This window comes from Giraffa tippelskirchi, chromosome 4, assembly GCF_054371585.1.
Source record: "Giraffa tippelskirchi isolate mGirTip1 chromosome 4, T2T-mGirTip1v1.2.pri, whole genome shotgun sequence".
Lineage (NCBI taxonomy): Eukaryota > Metazoa > Chordata > Mammalia > Artiodactyla > Giraffidae > Giraffa > Giraffa tippelskirchi.
Window position 1 is genome coordinate 57,773,332 of NC_137278.1, and position 21,904 is coordinate 57,795,235.

Below are 21,904 nucleotides of genomic sequence, written 5' to 3' on the forward strand. Positions count from 1 at the left end.
CTGAAGGACAGTCTACAAAATACCTGACTTGTACTCTTCAAAACTGTCAAAGCTGTCAGAAGAACCGTCACTATGGAGATGGGTCTAAGAAGACACAACAGCTAAAGGTGTTGTGGTTCCCTGGATGGAATACAGGGACAGAAAAAGGATGGGAGGTAAAAAATAGGAATTCTTACGAAGTATGGAGTTTAAGCTAATAATACTGTCTCATTGTTGGTTCATTAGTTGTGACACATGTTCCGTGGTCATGTACATGTATTAATGTACTATATAATGTGACACATACACAGAAATGTGTGATGTTAATTACTGGGGACACTGAGTGTAGGCAGGGATCATACATGTGAAGAGATGATATGTGAATAACACATATTAGTTACAGTTGAGAATTTGAGGAGAGAGTCAATACATAAGACCCCTTTCCTTGTTTTTAAACTTTCATTTTGTATTGAAGTATAGCAGATAAATAATATTGTGATAGTTTCAGGTGGACAGCAGAGTGACTCTGCGATACATATACATGTATCCATTCTCCCCCAAACTGCCCTCCCATCCAGGCTGCCACATGACATTGAGCAGAGGACTTCATTTCAGCAGTAACCAAAAAATAGGCAGGAATCGGACAAACAGGGCCCCAAATACCAGCTTTATTACTGGTGTCCCCAGGATTGGAAAATGTGGCTTGTGTGCAGTTGCAGGGGGCTTTCTACTACTTTGTCCCAGAATTCACTTAACCTTCATGGTTACAGGCTTCACTGTGAGCTCCTGTACCTGGTGGGCGTCAGACAGAGCCAATTGCCCTGCAGGTAGGCAGGTAAGACAGGAATGTCTGGAGGAGCTGAGCCACACACACCTGCTTCATTTGCCCAATGTGTGAGTTAAATACATCCTACCCCTTCTTATGAGGAGAGTGAGTAGGAATGCAGGCAACCAGGAGCCTGCTCTGGGTCAAGTCCTTACTGGTATACCAGTGGAGCCAGGAAAAGGGGAGGCTCTGTCTAACAGTTACCACTGACACCCAGGAAGGTGCAGCTGGCAACTTCTCTGGTGGTCCAGTGGTTAAGAATCTACCTTGCAATCCTGGGGACACAAGTTTGATCCCTGGTCAGGGAACTAAGATCCCACATTAGATGGAGCAACTAAGCCCTCGTGCCACAGCTAAGACCAGACGCAGCCACATAAATAAAAAATTTAAGAAAGGAGGTGCAGATGGACAAGACAAATCAAATGCACAGGGTACCTCCTAGTCTCCTGCTGCTCCTACACTTTGCCGTACATCACAGGTTTGTGAACTAAGCAGTTAATTGTGAAAGAGTTTCATGGATCAGTTGTGAAATTGTTTCGAGTTCCTGTGATTGTTTTAATTCTTTTACACTGATTTTGTAAAGTGATATAATTAGGCTTTTGGAAAGTCACTAAAACCATGCTGTGTTCTAGTTCCTCTGTCAGACCTTGTAGGGGAGTATGTAACATCCCCCAAGCCTGGCTGAGGGGAGGTGACTAGATGCAAAAGGGAAGGCAAGAGATATAGAAGGTTCTGCACATTATTATGAAAAGCCAATATCCAGCAAAAGTTTTTCTCAGGGGCAAATTTTGAGAAGATTCACTTTCAGTCTAAAAACTGGAGATTATTCTATAAAATTTTAAATGATTTTTAACCAGAACATATAAGGAAATGATAAATATATTTTATTCATCTTCACAAAGAATCTTTCTGAGCTTTGCCTTTAGTTCTGCTTTTAAAAATTGTGACAAGTTTAAACACCTGAAATTTGGATAGACTAGGCTTCCCTAGTGGCTCAGCGGTAAAGAATTTGCTGGTCAATGCAGGAGATTTGATTCCAGGGTTGGGAAGATCCCCTGGAGAGAGAAATGGTAACCCACCCCAGGATTCCTGTTTGGGAAATCCCATGGACAGAGGAGCCTGGCAGGGCTATAGTCTGTGGGGTCCATGGGGTTGCAAAGACTTGGACATGACCGGGTGGCTAAACAACGATGAACAATAACAATTCAGATAGGCAATAAAAACTTAATGATAATTCTGCAAGAAGGAATTTAAAAGAAAATAACTTTGGACAATTTTACATAGATAAATAACAGGCAGATGGGTTATTCCACCACTTGAAAATGTATATATATATAGTAATTTAGAGGAAGAAGTGTGGAACCCGGAATATGATGTGCATAGCAATTTTTTTCTATAATATTAAGTAATTTTATTCTTATATTAAGCAATTTTTTCTTATAATATTAAGTAATTTCAGATTTACAGGAGATCTATGAAGATAAAAAGAGCTGCAATATATATTTTTCATTCAGCTTCTCCTATTGTGTTTTTCCCAATTTGCTGGGATATAATTGACATGTAACACTGTGTTAGTATTAAGTGTATAATGTGATGATTCGATACATGTATATATTGCATAAATATTTACCACAATAAGGCTAGTTAACACATTCTTCACTTCACATAATCACCATTTAATTGCTGTCATGGTGAGAACATTAAAGTAGTACTCTCACAGCAACTTTCAAGTATACAGAACAGTATCGTTGACTAGCATCACCATGCTCTGCATTAGATCCCTGGAAATCATTCACCTTGTAAGTGCAAGTTTGTGCCCTTGAACACACTTCTCACCTTGTCCTCTACCCTACAACCATTGGGAACCACCACTCTGCTCTTTGTTTCCATGATTCAATGTTTTTACATTCCACCTATAAGTGATATCATACGTATTTGTGTTTGCCTGACTTATTTCACGTTGCATAAGACCCTCAAGGCCCATCCATGTTGTTGCAAATGTCAGAATTTCCTTCCTTTATATGGCTATATATATATATATATATATATATATATATATATATAAGCATTGGAGAAGACAATGGCACCCCACCCCAGTACTCTTGCCTGGAAAATCCCATGGGCAGAGGAGCCTGGTGGGCTGCAGTCCATGGGATCACGAAGAGTCGGACACGACTGAGCGACTTCACTTTCACTTTTCACTTTCATGCATTGGAGAAGGAAATGGCAACCCACTTCAGTGTTCTTGCCTGGAGAATCCCAGGGACGGGGGAGCCTGGTGGGCTGCCGTCTATGGGGTCGCACAGAGTCGGACACGACTGAAGTGACTTAGCAGCAGCAGCAGCATACATATGCACATATATATATATACATACATATATATATATATATATATAATATATATATACTATATCTTATTTATCCTTTCATCTGTTGACAGACCATCTGGGTTGTTTCCATGTCTTGACTAATGTCTTGGCTACTGTGACTAATGCCACATGAACATTGAAGTACAGATATCTCATGTATATATTTATCTCTTCAAATATCTATGCAGAAATGAAATTACTGCATTACGGACTAGTTCTATTCTTAATTTTTTTGAGGAATCTCTATATTGTTCTCCACAGTGTCTATACCAAGTATATTCTCATCAACAGTGCACCAGGGTTCCCTCTTCTCCACATCCTCACTGGCATTTGTTATCTCCTACACTATAAGGCCTAGATGCTTGGGTTTTGAAGGTGTGTATTTACTTAACCATTAAATTCTCTGTGAGTGGTTACTTAAAAGATCTCACCCTTCCATTTGGTCCTTTCAGGGATGTATGGGATCAGTGCTAACTTCCTGTTGGCTGCATCTAATCCTTTGTCTCCCATTTGCTTGCTAAATGTTCACTTTATCTTTCGTTGGGCATATATCACTTCCTGAGACAACTGTTCTTTTCTCATGCTTTGGAGACTTTGTTTAGAGCTGCACCCTGATGATATTAAGCCCTTACTTCTGCCACGTCTTGTTAATCTGTTCTTTAATGGTCAACTCGAAATCAAACCTTTCCATCCTATTTAGATGATCCTGGTGCCATTTTACAGCCTGGAAACACTTTCATAATACACAATGGGAATAAATGTCAAGGTGCCTGAGAGCACGGAGCTTGAATTTAGATTCCTTAGATTCTCCTGTTGTTAAATGGAGCTGGAAGCCCAGGGATTGATCTCTCATTCATTGGGTCATCTGCTTGTAGCTGGCACAGTTCCTAACCATCAAGTGTGGATGTTTGTTCTTGCACTGATGCCATTAACAATTTCATATTTGATATTTGTGTTATGTATTCTGCCTCTGGCTTAGCTGCCTGCTGAAAGCCCTAGCCCAAAGCTTTTGGTGTTCCAAGCTGAGACAGCACAGGGAAACTTGATAAAGACAATTATTTTTCTGCTGCTCTCACCATCTTCAGCCCAGTAACAGTCAATATGTAGCGTAAATGTCAGACATTGTCCAATAAGGATCTCGGCTGCATTGATCCCATCCTAATCTCACAGGTTTCTGATTTCAATTCTCTGTGAAACTCAATAGCGAGTGACCTGGTGAACTGCTGAATCAAGTTCCTCATGGGTGATATCTTCCTCTACAATGCTTATTTACATTCCTAGGCTGAGTCCTTCGTTAGTTACTCTGAGCATCTATTTCCAGGGTGTGGAGTGAAGATGGTGATGATGTCACCGAGCTGTCGTATGGATGGAATTGATGGCGTCTGTACAGCAGCCAGCATGGAGCATGGTCAACGGGCTAGGCCCCTGAACCCAGGGCAGTCTTCGTACGGTGGGAAGATCTACCTCCAGGCGTGAGCTCCCCAATAAGGAGTTATATTCCTTGAGCCTTATTCTGTGTGCTATTATCCTGTATCATCCACAAGGGATGGGACATTCAGTCGCTCATCAAAGCTGCTCAATTCCTGTTTAAATCTCACCAGAACATAAACTTCAGGAGGGTAAGAACTGTATCCCTTGGGTTCACCTCTGTATCCTTCGAGCCAGCCCAGTGTCAGACACAGATTAGATATTTAATTCCCTTCCCCGACCACCCTTGCTGCAGGAACCCCACCTTGAATTAGACCTAAAACTGCCTTGAAAAGCAAACAGCTCCAGAGATTGGGTCTCCTGACTCTCGAAGCCTGTGCTAGGAGTGGGTCTAACTCCTGAGCTGGGGCGGATACCAGAGTAGAGGGAGGGGGAGAGCAAGCAGGGGCACCCACATTCAGGAGGGCAATCGGAGAACCAACATATGTACATCATCCTCCAGGTGTTAGGCTCATGATAGATTCAAATTGCCTGGAAATTTATACAGAGACAGCAGCTGTCATTTGACCTTAAAGTGGCTCAAGGTACAGGTAAGCATCCCAAAGCTACTTTATCATTCTAGCTTTGCCACTCTCCAATCTCTGGATAATTGTTGCGTTCAACATTTACTCAATTATTTAGTCTTTTTTTTCCCTTTAAGTTGAGGATCCTTTTGACAATCAAACACAAGCTATAAATTCTCCTTCCAGAAATGCAAAGACACACATACATATACAATTGTTATTCAGATGGTAAGTCCTGCCCAACTGTTTGCAACCCCATGAACTGCAGCATACCAGGCTTCCCTGTCCCTCACCATCATCGAGTATGCCCAAGTTAATGTCCCCTGAATTGGTGATGCCATCCAATCATCTCATCCTCTGTTGCCCTCTTCTCCTCCTGCCTTAAATCTTTCCCCACATCAGGTCTTTTCCAATGAGTCAGCTGTTTGCATTAGGTGGCAGAAGTATTGCAGCTTCAGCTTTAGCATCAGTCCTTCCGTGAATATTCAGCGTTGATTTCCTTTAGGACTGACTGGTTTGATCTCCTTGCAGTTCAAGGGGATCTCAAGAGTCTTCTCCAACACCACAGTTCAAAAGCATCAATTCTTTGGGACTCAGCTTTCTTTATAGTCCAACTCTCACACCCAAGAACCCCATGAACATATACAATGGACATATGATTTCTATTTTTTTTTTTGGTTTTTATTATTCTCTTTTTTGCTGTTTAGAATACTGGTGCATTTTTAATTAAAGAGCTAAAAGATCTTCTAAAAGCAACTTTGGATCCCCATTTCCAAGGGTCCTACTTCCATGGACTAGTTTAAAAATCAAGTTTAGAACATTTCATACATTTAGTTAAAGATAAACATATATAATATGTCTATTGCAAGATGCTAGAGCTACAGACCTACCTCTGAAAATGTATGTCATGTTCAGTTCATTTTATAAATAATGCAGCTGTGAACACTCTTACATTTGTCTCGTAGGGAGCATATGTGTGCATCTCTGCTGGAGATACTGCTAGGAATGGAATTGCTGGTTTATAAATTACATATGTTTCTGACAGGCATTATAAGTATACGAAGTGATCATGCCAGCTTACATGCACAGAAATAATGGAAAAGAATTCAGGTTGCTTCTCATCCTCAGCACTGTTTGGTATCATCAGTTTTGTTTCCTAGTCACCGATTGCCTGTGCTTGAAGTGGTATCTCATTGTGGTTTTTATTTGCATTTCAATGATTCCTAATGAGGTTGAACACATTTTCATGTGAATTGGCACCTTGATGTCCTCCTTTGAGAAATGTCTGCTCAGGTTCTTTACTCATTAAAAAAATTAGGTAGATTGTCTTTTTTTTATTGGTTTTCTTTATACGTTCTAAGATTTTTGGTGTTATGTATGTAGAACAAATTCTGTCTCTCATTCTCTGTTCTACTTTTTCATGTTCTTAATGCTGCTGCTGCTGCTAAGTCGCTTCAATCGTGTCCGACTCTGTACGACTCCATAGACAGCAGCCCACCAGGCTCCTCTGTCCCTGGGATTCTCCAGGCAAGAATATTGGAGTTGGTTGCCATTTCCTTCTCCAATGTATGCATGCGTGCCAAGTCGCTTCAGTCGTGTCCGACTCTAGTTCTTAATGGAAATGTTCTTTTTATAAAAAGAAGTTTATAATTTTTATAAGATTCTGATTTGTTAAGTGTCCCTATGAACTTTGTGTTTCTTTAAAATTTTATTTAAGAAATCTTTCCTAATACCAAGGTCATGAATATATCCTAGATTATGAAGTAGATAACTGTTTGTTGTCTGATTTATTGTTGCAGTAGAGGAGCTTAAGAATCCAGTATCAAGTGAGTGAATGTTTGCAGCCATAAGTAATGAAGGGCTCAATATGATAATAATGTTTAGGAATTTAAAGACAGCATCAGAGTGCCCTTAACTTTCAGCTTCCTAGGATCACGGATGCCAACAGAAGTATTGAAATTCAAAGTCCAGGTTAAAAATCTATTGGGAATTTTCCCTTTGGAGGATGGAAAACTACAGAATTAAAGCAGAATTTTCCACCAGTTTCCAGTGAATTCCCTACACTGTGAACATAAGTGTCATTTGTGAGCTTATCATCTATGTGTCATAAGAGTCGGACAGAACTGAGCAACTGAACTGAACTGAACATCTATATATCTGATATATTTCATGTTTTCATTGTTTCTGTGATGAGGATAAGCTTGCACAGATGGAAATTTATGTTTTAAAATATTTTTTATATCAGCTTCCACCTGGCATCTACATTTGTGTTCTGTCTGCCATTAGGTGGGCGGTACAGAGACACGGCTTCTGACCTTGAGAATTATCGTCATTGTCCCAGCAGATTTGTCCCTCATGTGACCGACCTCAGTGATCAGATGCTCCCCAAGAGGAGGGGAGTCTGCTTGGTGTGTGTCTGCATTTGGTTTCTCTAAAGCTTTTGCATCTCTTCTTGCAAGCATTAGCCATTGCCTGAATTTTAATGATGATTTATCTAAATATGAGTTCTACTCTGCTTCTGCAGCTCCATGAATTTTAATCTGCTGATGCTGTCAGTTCCAGTCACTCCACTTTACATAAGCTGTTTCACTAATGGCTGCACATGTTGGCACTGCCAGCAGAAAGCCCTGAACAGCCCGTAGTCATTATGGACAGTAAGGGCCCCCAGGTCAGTTTGAAGAGAAGGAGCGTCTTTGAAACAAAGGCCTGACTCATCTGCTCTACCTGGAGAGGATGTGGCGATTCACCTCTGGCCTCACATGGTCACAGGGAATGGGCAGAATTGATTCACAGGTTGCTAGGTCACCAGGGAAAACAGATGTAGGAGGGGAGGTTTACCATGCAGGTAAGGCCACGGCCATAGACATCTTATGGACATTTCAGAGAAGTCCTAGAATTTCTTCAACCATCCTAAAAATTCAAAGGTGGATTGGCAGAGACCCAGGAGAAAGTCACAAAGTCCTATAAACAGAAGAACATGTCCTAGAAAATGTTATTTGGAAGTCATCATTGTCCTGAACTTGTGAGGTGTGACCAACTTGGAAGATATTTGTTTTCTGTATTAAAACACGATGCTGGGGACTTTGCTGGTGGTCCAGTGGTTAAGACTTTGCCTTCCAATGCAGGAGGTGGAGGTTCGATCCCTGGCTGGGGAGCTAAGATTCCACAGGCTTTGCAGCCAAAACACAAAATAAAAAACAGAAGCAGTATTGTAGCAAATTCAATAAAGACTTTAAAAATAGTCCACATAAAAAAATCTAAAAACAACAACAATAAACCCACAATGCTGAGGCAACTAAGGGAGCTGTTGAACTTTAGATGCAGGTGTAGGTGTAGTTATAGATATAGGTAGGCAGGCAGGTAGGTAGGTATGTAGATAACAATTAGCACAGCATACATTACAGTCTGTGGTAACCTCTCTCTCTACATGTACACATACATAAATACACATACATGCAAAATATATGTGTAGATACACACATGTGCATATATAATATGTGTGTGTGTGTGTGTATGTGTGTGCATGTGCTCAGTCATGTTCCGACTCTTTGTGACACCATGGACTGTAGCCCACTAGGCTCCTCTGTCTATGGTATTTCCAGGGAAGAATACTGGAGTGGGTTGTCATGCCCTCTTCCAGGGGATCTTCTCAATCCAAACCTATGTCTCTCATGTCCCCTGCATTGGCAGGGTTCTTTACTATTAGGGCCACCATTTGCAGCTATTTCTATTGCATCGTCATGATGGTATTTAGCAAATGATTCATTATATTAATGTATTCAATGAGTATTTCCAAATACTTGATGAAGGTATCATGAAGATGGATACATGGACCTAGGAGATGATCATCTAAGAAGGAATATAAACCTTAAGCATAAGTAATTTTTAAATTCTGTAATACATGGGTTTGCCCCATTTTTCCTCAGTATACTGTGACATAGAGCAGGGGCACTGCAGCTCATCAGTGATGGTGTGTTGACTTATGAATTGGTTTCTGCAGTGAGAGATAGAGGTGGATGTGTCTAGAGAATGTGGTCATTACTGTGCTTCTTTTACAAGAAAAGAAATTCAGGCTGAGTGTGCTTATTGGTTTCTCATGTCAAATAGCCTTTATGTCAGGCCAACATATTGAACTCAGATCTTCTAACTCCAAATTGCAAATACTACTTCACATTGCCATCAGAGAACTTCAGGCAAAGTCACCTGCAAAAATAAAAATAGGAAATAATCTGTATGCTCCACAAAAGGGAAAATGAGTGTGTAAATCATAATACTGTTTGATGGCAGAAATAATGTGTCCATTAAACACGGTGTTAACAAAGAATGATCCTTCCAGACAGTTCTTTTGCCATCATACTGTGTGTGGGCGGGGAGAGGAGGATGTGGGTTTAGAAGAGAAGGGAGGTGGGTGTGGAAGGAGACAGCAGTGCCGACAAGTACATGTTTTGCACAATTAAAACTCCATTCCCATATAAATTGAACAAGCAAAGAAGAGAATCTTCCCAAATGCATTTTACCATGGCATTTCTCTTTTTCTTCTTTTTTATCTCCTCCTTACAGTTTTCTTATATTCCATTTCATCTTCTTTTGCCTTCTTTTTTTTTTGTTCTTTTGTTTTTTTTAAATAAGTTTCCAAATTTTGTTTCAGACGAGAATATTGCATTTATAGAGAGGAAAAAAATTCTAAGGAGAGAAATGACTTCCAAATGAAATGATCTGAGTGTGGAAAGGCTGCATGTGAGCATTAAGGCATCTGAAGGATGAGTGAGGAGATTTAGAATAGGGGGATATGTATGGAAAATAGACAATTCCCCAGGAGAATGCATGGAGACCCCAGCCAGGGCAGCTTAGCTTGTTGAAGCAAAGGGTGTTGAGTGGAAAAGAACAGAATGAGCTTGGTAAGGTAGGTGGGGGCCCAGTGAAGAGTTTGGGAGGGGCTGATCGTCAGGTTTCAGGACTGTGACTTGGTTTTATGTAATTGAAAAAGAGCCTCATATTTTTAGCACAATCTTTAGGAACAAACTGGCTAAGTCTGTTCTGTCTGAATGCACAGAAGGCAGAAACCTCTTCGTTTTCTCCAAGCCAATAAAATCATGAAAAATAGTTATGTTCACAAGTAGGTGTTAAATCTAGGCCACATAGTTGCCAAAAACACAGGACATTTGGCAAGCTTGAGCTGCGGCTATTAAACATTAGGGCCTATTACTGAATATTTATTGTCTGCACCATTCCTGAAGTGGGTAATCTGAGCATCCTCCAGTTTATGGAGGTATTTCTGTCCCAGTCATGAACATGCTGGTGAGTTTCGGCAGCTTGGAAGTCAGCACTATTTCTGCACCGATGTGTTTTCGTGGCCCAGTGGTAGATTTTGTACACATCTCAAATGAGTATTATATAGTACAGATGTTTTGAATCTACTATGTTTTAACTTCAAATAGTTTTACCTGGAATTTTCCCCTTCTTTTCAGGAATGTCCTACTTCTATTTTAATTAGTTAAGAAAACACTTAGTTCTAAATTGTAGCAATGCATTCCCACCATGGAGTCTGCTGGGCCACCCCTTGGCCCTGATGAGTCTCATTGTTTACCTTTGACCCTGTTCGCTGGTGTCTTTACCAGATGACATTAATATAAAGGTGCACTACTTACTTATTTAAGCCCATTCCTTTCTTGGGTTTTGATGAAAGAATTAAGTCCTCAAACTTATTAATTTCTTGACCTTGGGCAAGTTACTTAAAACCTTATGCCTCTGTATCCTCATGTAAGAATAGAAGTAACAGTACTTTGCTTGTGAAATTTTAAAAATTTAATTAATTAATTAATTAATTAATTAATTATTAATTTTTTTTTGCTCTTTGTGTTGGGTCTTCATTGCTGCATGGGCTTTTCTCTAGTTGCGGTGAATGGGGACTGCTCTTTGTTGCAATGCACAGGCTTCTCACTGTGGTGGCTTCTCTTGTTTTGGAGCACAGGCTCTAGGGCACTCAGGCTTCAGTAGTTGCAGCACATGGGCTCAGTAGTTACAGCTCCTGGGCTCTAGAGCACAGGCTCAATAGTTGCAGCACATGGGCTTGCTTAGTTGCTCTGAGGCATACAAAATCTTCCCAGACCAGGGATAAAACCTGTGTAGCCTGCATTGGCAAATGGTTCTTTACCACTGAGCCATCAGGGAAGTCCTACTCATAAGATTTATGGCAGCACTGCTTGAAACAACAGACTGGTGTTGAGTATGGCCTTCTGGACCCAGGATGATGGCCCCACCCAAGGACAGTTTGGCATCCACTTTCGTTCTGTCGTCCCTCACTCTGAACTAAATTTCAAATCCAGTTGTATTAACAGAAGTCAAATTTAAATTTTCATAGCGATTTTTGAACTTTCATTCTGCTAAGGTGGTTTAATTGCCAGTATAAAAATGACGTTTGTGAATCATTTGTAATTACTTTTGTGCCAATTGCTTTTCCCAAAAACATGGAATGGCATGTTGGAGAGCATCCCCTAGCGTGTTTAAAGGCAGAAATGGACTGATAGAAAATCCATAGCATAGAGAGATATCTGCCCCATTCTATAACATCGAGAAACACCTAGATTGGGGTCCCCTTTAGGATCTAACACTTAATGACCTAAGGTGGAGCTTATGGAATAATAATACAAATAAAGTGCACAGTAAATGTAACGCACTTGAATCATCCCAGAACCATCGCCCCTGCCCCACCTGCCCTTATTGGTGTTTAGTTGCTCAGTCATGTCCGACTCTTTGTGACCCCATGAACTGCAGCAGGCCAGGCTTACCTGTCCTTCACCATCTCCAAGAGCTTGCTCAAACTCATATCCCTTGAGTCGGTGATGCCATTCAAGCATCTCATCCTCTGTCGTCCCCTTCTCCTACTACCTTCAATCTTTCCCAGCATCAGGGTCTTTTCTAATGAGTTCTTTGCATCATGTGCCCAAAGTATTGGAGCTTCAGGTTCAGCATCAGTCCTTCCAGTGAATATTCAGGGTCGATTTCCTTTAGGATTGACTGGTTTGATCTCTTTGCAGTCCAAAGGACTTTCAAGAGTCTTCTCCAACACTACAGTTCAAAAGCATCAATTCTTTAGCCTTCTTTATGGTCCAGCTCTCACATTCATACATGCCCTGGTCCATGGAAAAATTGTCTTCCACAAAACTGGTCACTGGTGCCAAAAAGGTTGGGGGCTGTTGGTCTAGATGGTAAACCTGTCAAATGCCAGGATATCACCACTTGCCCTTTCAGACTTACATAACTTTGATGCCAAGAACTATTACATTTATTTGGCTCTGGCTCCAAAAGCTAATTAAACCTGAACATTAGACATGAAGTAAATATATTTCAAGTTCTCTGCCAAATTTTCAGCAAAAACTGCCCAAATCTTGGTGCAGATTCAGGAGCAATTAACTTGTTGCCACTTACTACTTGGCTTCTTATAGATTTTATACCTTCAAAGTGAGCAGTAGTGTATTATATAACCTGGCAGAACTTATTGTATCAGAACATAGGAACTCATGGTATACTTGTTGACAACACAATTTAGCATCAATTTCTCAAGCGTTTTATATGCAGACACAGAAGTGAGTACAATATGTCCTGAGCCAGTTTCAAAATGTAGGGTTAATAAGGTATGATTGATGATGGGATTAATGTTCTCTGTTTAAGAGCCTGGAGCATCCTATGGCTTCAGTAGTGGAGGTTTTGGTGCCTCCGTCATCCCAGAGTCCCTGTGAAGCTGGTGAGTAGTGATGCCCAAGTGGAAGAGGGAGGGTATTGAAGGTGAGTTTCAGGACACTAACAGGGAGGTGTAAAGAGGCCTCCCAACAGATTGAAAAATAGCAAAAAGTAGACCAAGCTTGGTTACTCTCTCCCCAGGTCCACGTTCTTCCTTCTTGCCTCACATCATGACACCCACTTCCACCTCCCGCTATACACACACACACACAAGGAGCAGCCTGTAAGGTGGAGTCTGTCACCACTTATAAGGGCTCATCAAGGAATATTGGGGCTTCAGAAGCTTGCGTTTGCAGAGAAGAGGAGCTAACCAAGAGATCTAGAAGCTCTGCGACTGCTTTTCTAGTGGGAGCTGGGAGTGGGGAGTAAGGGGACATAGGATCTTTGGTTTCAGCTGAGCTGATGCTAACATCCCACTGGGTTATAGCTTCAGGTTGGAGGAGAGCAACAGAGTCTTTTGACACTGAATAGCCTTGATTCTGGGGCATCCATCCTTCTGCCAACCCTTGGGTCATCCAAGGTCAAGGTTGAGCTCCAAAGATTTGACAAAGACCCAGCACCTTAGCTGTTCCAATATATTTTAGCTGTGCACTCTTATCTAAGTAAAAAACTGGCCACTTCCTCAATATATGCTCATTGATTTTTATTTAAATAATATAAATATTCTACCCTACATCTAAAATAAAACATCACATAAACATCATATAAAAGCACAAAGACTGAACATGTTTTTTAAAAACTAAATTTTGAAATAGAGTAAATGGAAGTTGTTATGGTTTCCTCCTGTGCTTCAAAGGACCACTTTGGAACATGGAATGGAGACAAGTGTTCCAGGGTTCAGGGAGAGCATGGTCTCTGTGGGGAGATGAGATTGCCTTTTGGAAGCTGAGGTTTAAACTGAGCATATCGACTGGGAGGGCACAACAGGGGTGAGTGGGTGCTTCAGTTTGGGAAGGAAACCTGGACTCATCCCCTCAGAATTGCATTTATGACAGCAAAACTGATCCTATTGACTCCAAATGATCAGAACTGGGATCTAAGCATACTCTTCTCCTCCATAAAGACTGCTGTAAAGACTGAAACAAGCTGCATGTGTAGATAGAAGGCAAAAGTGATGCAAGGTGAGGACTTCTCTGGTGGTGCAATGGTTAAGAATCCATCTGCCAATGCAGGAGACATGGGTTCGATCCCTGGTCTGGGATGGTCCCACTTGTTGTGGAGCAACTAAGCTTGTGCCTAGAGCCTGTGCTCCACAACAAAGAGTAGCCCTCACTCTCTGCAACCAGAGAAAGTTGACATGCAGCAACAAAGACCCATAGCAACCAAAAGTAAACAAATAATTTTAAAAAAAATATTCTAGGTGAACCCTCCTTATCTTTAGAATATAAACCAGTAGGATACCCTCATATTTTCACGGTAGACTCTGAGATTGAAAAAGTCTTTTAGGAAGAATAGTTCTATCCCCTTTCTCTCATCATTGTAGGCTGTAGGAGGTGACTGAAAGCTCAGGAATTCACGAGAAAGAAATGCTCAAGCCCTGAATTTAAGAAATCTTTCTGGAATCCAGATGAGGAATATTGAGGTGGCCTGAGAATCACCAGAAAGATCAGTTCAAAAGGGGGACAAGGTACCATGAACACAATTTCTTTCTCAGCCAGAGAAGCAACGTGGATTTCTGAGAAAACATATGCTTCTGTGTGCGAGGCTAAACAAGACTGCTCTGCTGGGGAGGTGCATGACTCAGGCATCTCCAGAGAAAATGAACAGTAGGAGATTTATTGCAGGAATCAACTTGTGCAGTTCTGGAGGCTGGCATGTCTCATCTGCCATTTGCAAGCTTCAAACCCCAGAGCCCACAGGTATGGTTCAGTTTGAGTCCAAAGTCCAAGAACACGGAGAGCCAATGGTGTAAATCCCCTTCTGGGCAGGAGAAGATGAACTGTGATTCTCCCACTTAAACCCTGAGGCAGGAAAGAGGGTGACTCCTCCTTCCATCCTTCTTCCCTCTGCCTTGTCCTGTTCAGTGGGCTGGAGGATGATCACCCGCATTTGGAAGGACCATCTGTGGATTCCATTGATGCAAATGCTAATTTCATTGCAGAGCTCTCACCCACACCCAGAAACAATGCTTCATCTGGGCTCCCTGGGGTTCAAGTTGACATGGAAAATCAATCATCAGGGAGGTCATGAGGAATGTCAACAACTTGGAGACACAAGTCAGAAGGGCTTGAAGAGGGAAGGACAGACGGTGAAACTTTCCACTGGAATATTAAGTGAAATGAGTCTCAACAGCCACCTCAGTGAAATTTTGAGGTAGAAGATTTAGTGAATGAGAGATGGTGATACATTTAATTTTATGGGTCCAATGCTGTAATTTTCAGGTGTGCAAAATGCTAACGACTAGTCTCTTTATTCAGCTGGTATGATGATATTAATGAGCATCAAACTATATTTAAAGATCTTTGTAGTTTCTCTCCTACTTTAAAATACTTCAACATTAACAGGGTCCCCCAAATAACTACCAGGGGCTTCCCTAATACCTCAGTTGGTAAAGGATCTGCCTGCAATACAGGAGACCCCGGTTCGATTCCTGGGTCAGGAAGATCCCCTGGAGAAGGGAAAGGCTACGCACTCCAGTATTCTGACCTGGAGAATTTCATGGACTATATAGTCCATGTGGACACGATTGAGTGACTTTCACTTCACTTCACTTCCAAATAACTTGAAAGAATCCACCTGCAGTTCAGCTTATCCAGTATCCATCTGCTAAAATTGCCTCCATATAGCATTTGCTTTTAAATTAGCTGTCAAGATGGTTTTGTTAGAAATGAGCTCCTTTGTTTATAGAACTTGGGTAATATAAATGAGGAGTGAGCGAGGGCCTTGCTGAAGGGATGGAGAAAGCACGAATTTTGTTCTGCCGGCCTTTGACACAGTTATTTCCCCAGCTATGTTGTCACCAATCCTCTGGAGGAGAAGAGAACAGAGGGTATGTCAAGCTCCGTAACTTTTCTCAGATAAATAGCCACCCATCCATCTCCCCATTGGAGAGGAACTGCCAGAGAATGCTAATGGCCGTGGGATCCGCCTCATTGATCTTCATCAGGCTGGTGTATTAGCCTTGGTGTCGCCTGTGAGCTGGGACCTGCCATTCTGCAACCTGCCACATCCTCCTCCTCCCCCGGCAACTTTCCTTTTAAGCTTGGAGTCATTCATCCAGGCAGTGTCCTTGATGCCAAGAGTCTAAGGTGGTGGGTGATGGGATGGAAGGTGCTCAGCCCAGGGCAGGAGCCTGGGCACCACTGCTCGGCGACTTGAGTGACGGAGCCAGGGAGGACCACGCACTGCCAACCCCTCACTCCTGCTTCACCTTTTCCTCAAGGGATGGGGTTTAGAAAGTATCAGATCAGGGTGTCTCGTGTCATCCTTCTGCTAAGAAATTGTGGTTATAGCAGCAGCGATGAATTTTACATAAAAACCTGAAATGACTCCCCTTTCCTTAGTTCTCATAGCAGACTTCTTCTCTAGAAAATGAATGGATCGTGGCTGCTGCGGGAAGGGTGGGGAGAAGGATAGTTAGGGAGTTTGGGATGGACATGTACACACTGCTGTATTTAAAATGGATGACCAACAAGGACCTACTGTACAGCACAGGGAATTCTTGCTCAATGTTATGCGGCAGCCTGGATGGGAGGGGAATTTGCGGGAAAATGGATACATGTATATGTATGGCTGAGTTCCTTCACTGTTCACCTGAAACTATCATAACAGTTACTTGGCTATACCCCAATATAAAATTAAAAGTTTAGAAAAAAGAACTGACTCAAATGTGTTCCTTTTTATAGCAGAGTAACATTCCATCGTGTACATGTACTACAACTTCCTTATCCATTCTTCTGAAGATGGACATCTAGTTCTCTTCCATATCCTAGCTATTGTAAATAGTGCTGCAATGACCACTGGGGTACCTGTGTCTCCTTCAATTCTGATTTCCTCAGGGTATATGCCTAGGAGTGGGGTTGCTGGGTTGTACGGTACTTTTATTTCTAGTTTTTTACGGAATCTCCCTACTGTTCTCCATAGTAGTTGTATCAGTTTGCATTCCCACCAACAGTGTAAGAGGGTTCCATTTCCTTCACATCCTCTCCAGCTTTTACTGTTTGTGCCTCTCTGATGATGGTCATCCCTCAATCTTTCCTAGCATCAGGGTCTTCTCCAGTGAGTCAGCTCTTCGAGTCAGGTGGCCAAAGGAATGAAGCTTCAGCTTCAGCATCAGTCTTTCTAATGAATATTCAGGGTTGATTTCCTTTAGGATTGACTGGTTTAATCTCCCTGCAGTCCAAGGGACTCTCAAGAGTCTTTTCCAGTACCACAGTTCAAAAGCATCAATTTCTTTGGCGTTCAGCCTTCTTTATGATCAAACTCACATGTGTACATGACTACTGGAAAAAAACTAGCTTTGACTAGACAGACCTTTGTCTCAATCCCCTAGCTCCATAATTTGTGCTCAGAAGGACAAAGTAAAATGTGAAAACTAATTTATTGGTATGGGTCAGCTTCTCCAAAACACCAGGGGTCTCTTTCTTGCTGCATTAACAACTTGTTAGCATTCAGAAGAAACAGAGGTGCTAATGAGGCACTAATCACACACCCCCCAACACACACTCTTTTGAGCAACTAATTATGACTAACAGCTATGCATCCCTATCAGCTTTAAAACCTAATGAATTCAACCTTCTGAAGAAAAATGATTAATGAGCATGGTTTGTACAGAACTTACTAAGAAAAGGTCAGGGAGGCTATTGAGAGTAAAATGTTGAAAATGTTGCAGGTTGCAGAATGGCTTTATTCCAATCTGTTATTTGAAATAATAATAAAAAAAGAGATGTCTTCATTGCTCGTTTTTTATAAGCCATCTGGAGTTTCAGCCAGCACTCAAGTCCCAGGGCCAAGAGAAATTGAAAACGTAAGCCTCTCTCTCCTTGAAACAGCCAAGGAGTGCTTTCCCTCTACAGGACTAGTACCTCATTTGCAAGTTTTAAGAGAACTTTGCAAGCTTGAGGGATTTGGGGCTCTAAGGCAGGAGTGAACTGTCCTCATGTTTGTCCCTGTTGGTTCGTCATCTGGATTTTGTGCTGCTTAATGTCCTTTTCAATGACTGAGTGCATAACTGCCCTGTGGCTACATATTAACTATTTTGGGACTTTGCAATTTTTCCTGTTTTCCACTGCATGCTCATCATTAAGTTTGTACAGTGTTCTTGAATGATAACATAGAAGCTGAACACAAACATAATAGGAAGTTATCTTTTAGAAAAGAATTGAATGAACAAGGTTTTTATTTTAAGCTTTGCATTGTGTCAGAGCTTTCCCATCAACTTGGTCTTGAAAGTGAATTTATGCCGGTCGGGTGCACACCTGCCCAGGGCTCACAGTTTCACCCCTGGTGCCTCACTCCAGTCTGGAGCTGCCCAAATTCCACTCATCCTGACCTCCAGCTTTCACTGTGTATCTTCATCCACCAAATTGTCATTGTTTAGTCTCTCAGTCGTGTCCAACTCTTTGTGACCTCATGGACTGTAGCCTACCTGGTTCCTCTGTCCATAGGATTCTCCAGGCAAGAATACCGGAGTTGGTTGCCATGCCCACCACCAGGGAATCTTCCCAACCCAGGTATTGAACCTGTATCTCCTGCATTGGCAGGTGGATTCTTTACAGCTGAGCCTCCAGGGCAGACTTCATCCCCCAAGCACGATGTCCCAAAGGAGGGGTACAGGAGTTCTTTCACAAGCCTGCTCCTCCTGGACCTTGTGTCCCTCTGGGGTGTCCACCACCCCGCCAGGCTGGCACCTCTCAGTGCTGACACAGTAGATCTGTCTGCCTGGGAAAACAAGTCTCTGCCTCTGAGTTCTACTCTCTGAGTTCTATCCTTTGAAGGACAGTAAAGCCAGGTTTCTTGTGCTCCAATGTTATAAAATCTTCCAACTCTCTCAGTTTCAACTTACATTCTTCTCTCTTACAAGGTTCTAAAGATATAATCCTGGCCCTAGATTGGGAAGGACGGGATGGTAGCTGATAAGGAACCATCACCTCCTTCTGATGGTGATGCTACTGCTGTTCGTGCCCAGTCTCCCTGAGTTATAACAGTGTGATGGTTGCCTTTGCCTGGAGCTCAACAGATGTGCTCAACTCTCAGACCAGTTTTTTGACAACCAAGTCAATAAGCTTTCATTAAAACATTCCCTTCATAACCTTGAGTTTATTACTCAGTCTTCCCAGATCCAGGAGTGGGGGTACCATGTGTAGAAGAACATGCTTCGCTTCTCCAAAATTTAGGGGCTCTGCTATATTAATAAATATGCTCTGCTGCTATTTGACTCCTTTTCCACTTTAGCCTGGAGGATTTTGGTGATAATGTAGCTGTGAGTGTTTGCTACTTGGTCTTCACTCAATCATGTGATGGCCAGCTTTTATATAAATGTGGTCTTTAGAGCAGTTAAACATAAAACATGTGGATCTGTTTTAGTGTGTGTGTATCTATATACTCATATGTAAATGCAACACAGCATGTTTACCAAAGTGTAATAACCTTACCTTTCACCCCAAGGTTTAATATTTAAGTAAGAGCAGATTGCTAAATTCTTAATAGTGGATGCTGTGCTTAACCCTCTACTTCTTCCTAGGGCACCAGCTCCGTGTTAGCATTAGAAATCATTGTACAAAAGATGTCAAGTGAATCCTTTGACCATTTATCAAGTTACTGACTCCAGACAGAATGTCATTGTTGCTTGTACAACAGTGTGTAAGAGCTCGGATTAGAGGCCAGCATCGTAGGTCTGAATCTGGGTTCTGTCCCGTGTTAACTCTGTAACTTGGAGCAATATACAGTGCTTGGTTTTGCCTTCATTTTATTGTTCATAAAATTGGGATAATAATAGTACAAAGGACTTCCTCAGCAGTCTAGTAGTTAAAAGTCTGCTTTCCAAAGGAGGGGACATGGGTTTGATCCCTGGTGGAGGATCTAAGATCCCACAAATACAGAACCACAAATGGCACTAGAAAATGCGAAGATCTCTATGCAAGAACAGCTGACCATACCTTGCACCATACACAAAGATTAATTCAAAATGGATCATAGACCTAAATGCAAAAGAAAAAGTATAATAGCACATACATTATAAAGTTGTAAAGGTTAAATGAGTTACTGTTAAACTTGCATAGCATTTAATATATTACCTGTGTAGAATAGGGCTTTCCCAGTAGCACTAAGGGTAAAGAACCCATCTTCCATTGCAAGAGATCCAAGAGACATGGGTTCGATCCCTGGGTCAGGAAGATGCCATGGTAACCCACTCCAGTATCTTTGCCTGGGAAATCCCATGGACAGAGGAGCTTGGTGGGCTACTGTCCATGAGGTTGCAAAGAGTCAGACATAACTGAAGCAACTTAGCACACACGCACACACTGTACAGAATAAGAGCATAAAATGTTATCTCTTGGCTTATTACTTCTCACATCATTAAACTGCTGGCTTTAAGATGACAGTTATTTGTTTGTTGATTTTTGGAAATTAAAACTGAGTACCCCACACACAAAAAAAGTAGAAAATTAAAACGAGACACTGAACAGAGAATGGAGAAGCAAAGCGAGAATCAAAAACCAGGACCAGGATCATAAATTGAGTATTACAGTCAGGACCTACAACATCAGTTGAATTAAGGGCCTTTCCAAGACAGTCTTGATTTCAAATATTCTGTGCAGTCATTCTTATAACAAATTTTATTTGAAACAATGCTCCCTGTAGTTATATCCATAGAAAATTTTAAACCCAAATGATAGCTCTTATCAGGGCCAGGAAATTCCACTTGAGCAAACTGTAAGGAGGATCCTAAACCAGGTCCATGAAGCTTGAAGGAGTTTAACGGCCCCAAATCAATAGGGCAGTACAGATAGGTTGGGATCAACCCTGCAAAGTCCATTTCGCTCCTTCTCAAGTCCATGGGGACACCAATCATTAGCTGGGAAAAGACTGTCGTCCACAAGTCAGGCTCACATTACTAGTCAAAAGCTGGGCATTCTTGAGCTAAACAGACCCTGACAGGCAGACTCTGATTGTGTCTTAAGCTTCTGTTAGCTACTGGAAATTATCTCACTGCCTCTCAGCCAATCTTAATATTAACAAGTGTCCTGAAGAAAACAGTTCAACATTTTAAAAATAAAAATGTGAGTCTTTCCCTAGCTTATACTTTGCCAGGCAGGGAATGGCTGTATTCTTCTTTGTATAATATGTTCTCTGCATCAAAGCCTTGAAAACATCCTGAAAGTCTGAAAAACCCATTCCTATACAAGAAGCCTAGAAGAACTTCTTTTAAGGCAAAATCAGTGGCATGCAGTCTAATACATATTTTGTATCTTGGTTTAATCCATCTACTGGTGTAAACTTTTAATCCTCAATCTCCCCTCTCGTTTAGGAAGTGCTGGGAGAAAGTGGTCAAAATTGTGATTATGTGGCTTAATAGTAAAAGCAGTTGATGCTACCGCTCTCATAGCATTGCACAGTCAAGGAATCAGGTTGCTTAGGCAGTCATTAAGCGATGGGTCCTGGCGAGGCAGGTCGCCTGTTACTGGGTGATGAGGTAGGAGGTTGGCTCTCATTTTTCTTGGAGGTCCACTTGCAGCTGTTTTTAAAAGCTTTCTCTTCTGAATAGTCACATATGTAGAAAACAAACTTATGGCTACCAGAGGGGGAAAGAGGGGAGAGATAAATTGGAAGACTGGGATCAACATATACATATTACTAGATATAAAATAGAAAATAGATAACTAATAAGGACCTACTATATAGCACAAGAAACTCTACTCAGTGCACAGTAATGATCTATATGGGAAAAGAATCTAATAAAGAGGGGATATATGTGCACATGTAGCTGACTCACTGTGCTGTACACCTGAAACTAACACAACATGGTGAATCAACTGGACTCTAATAAAATTTTTTTG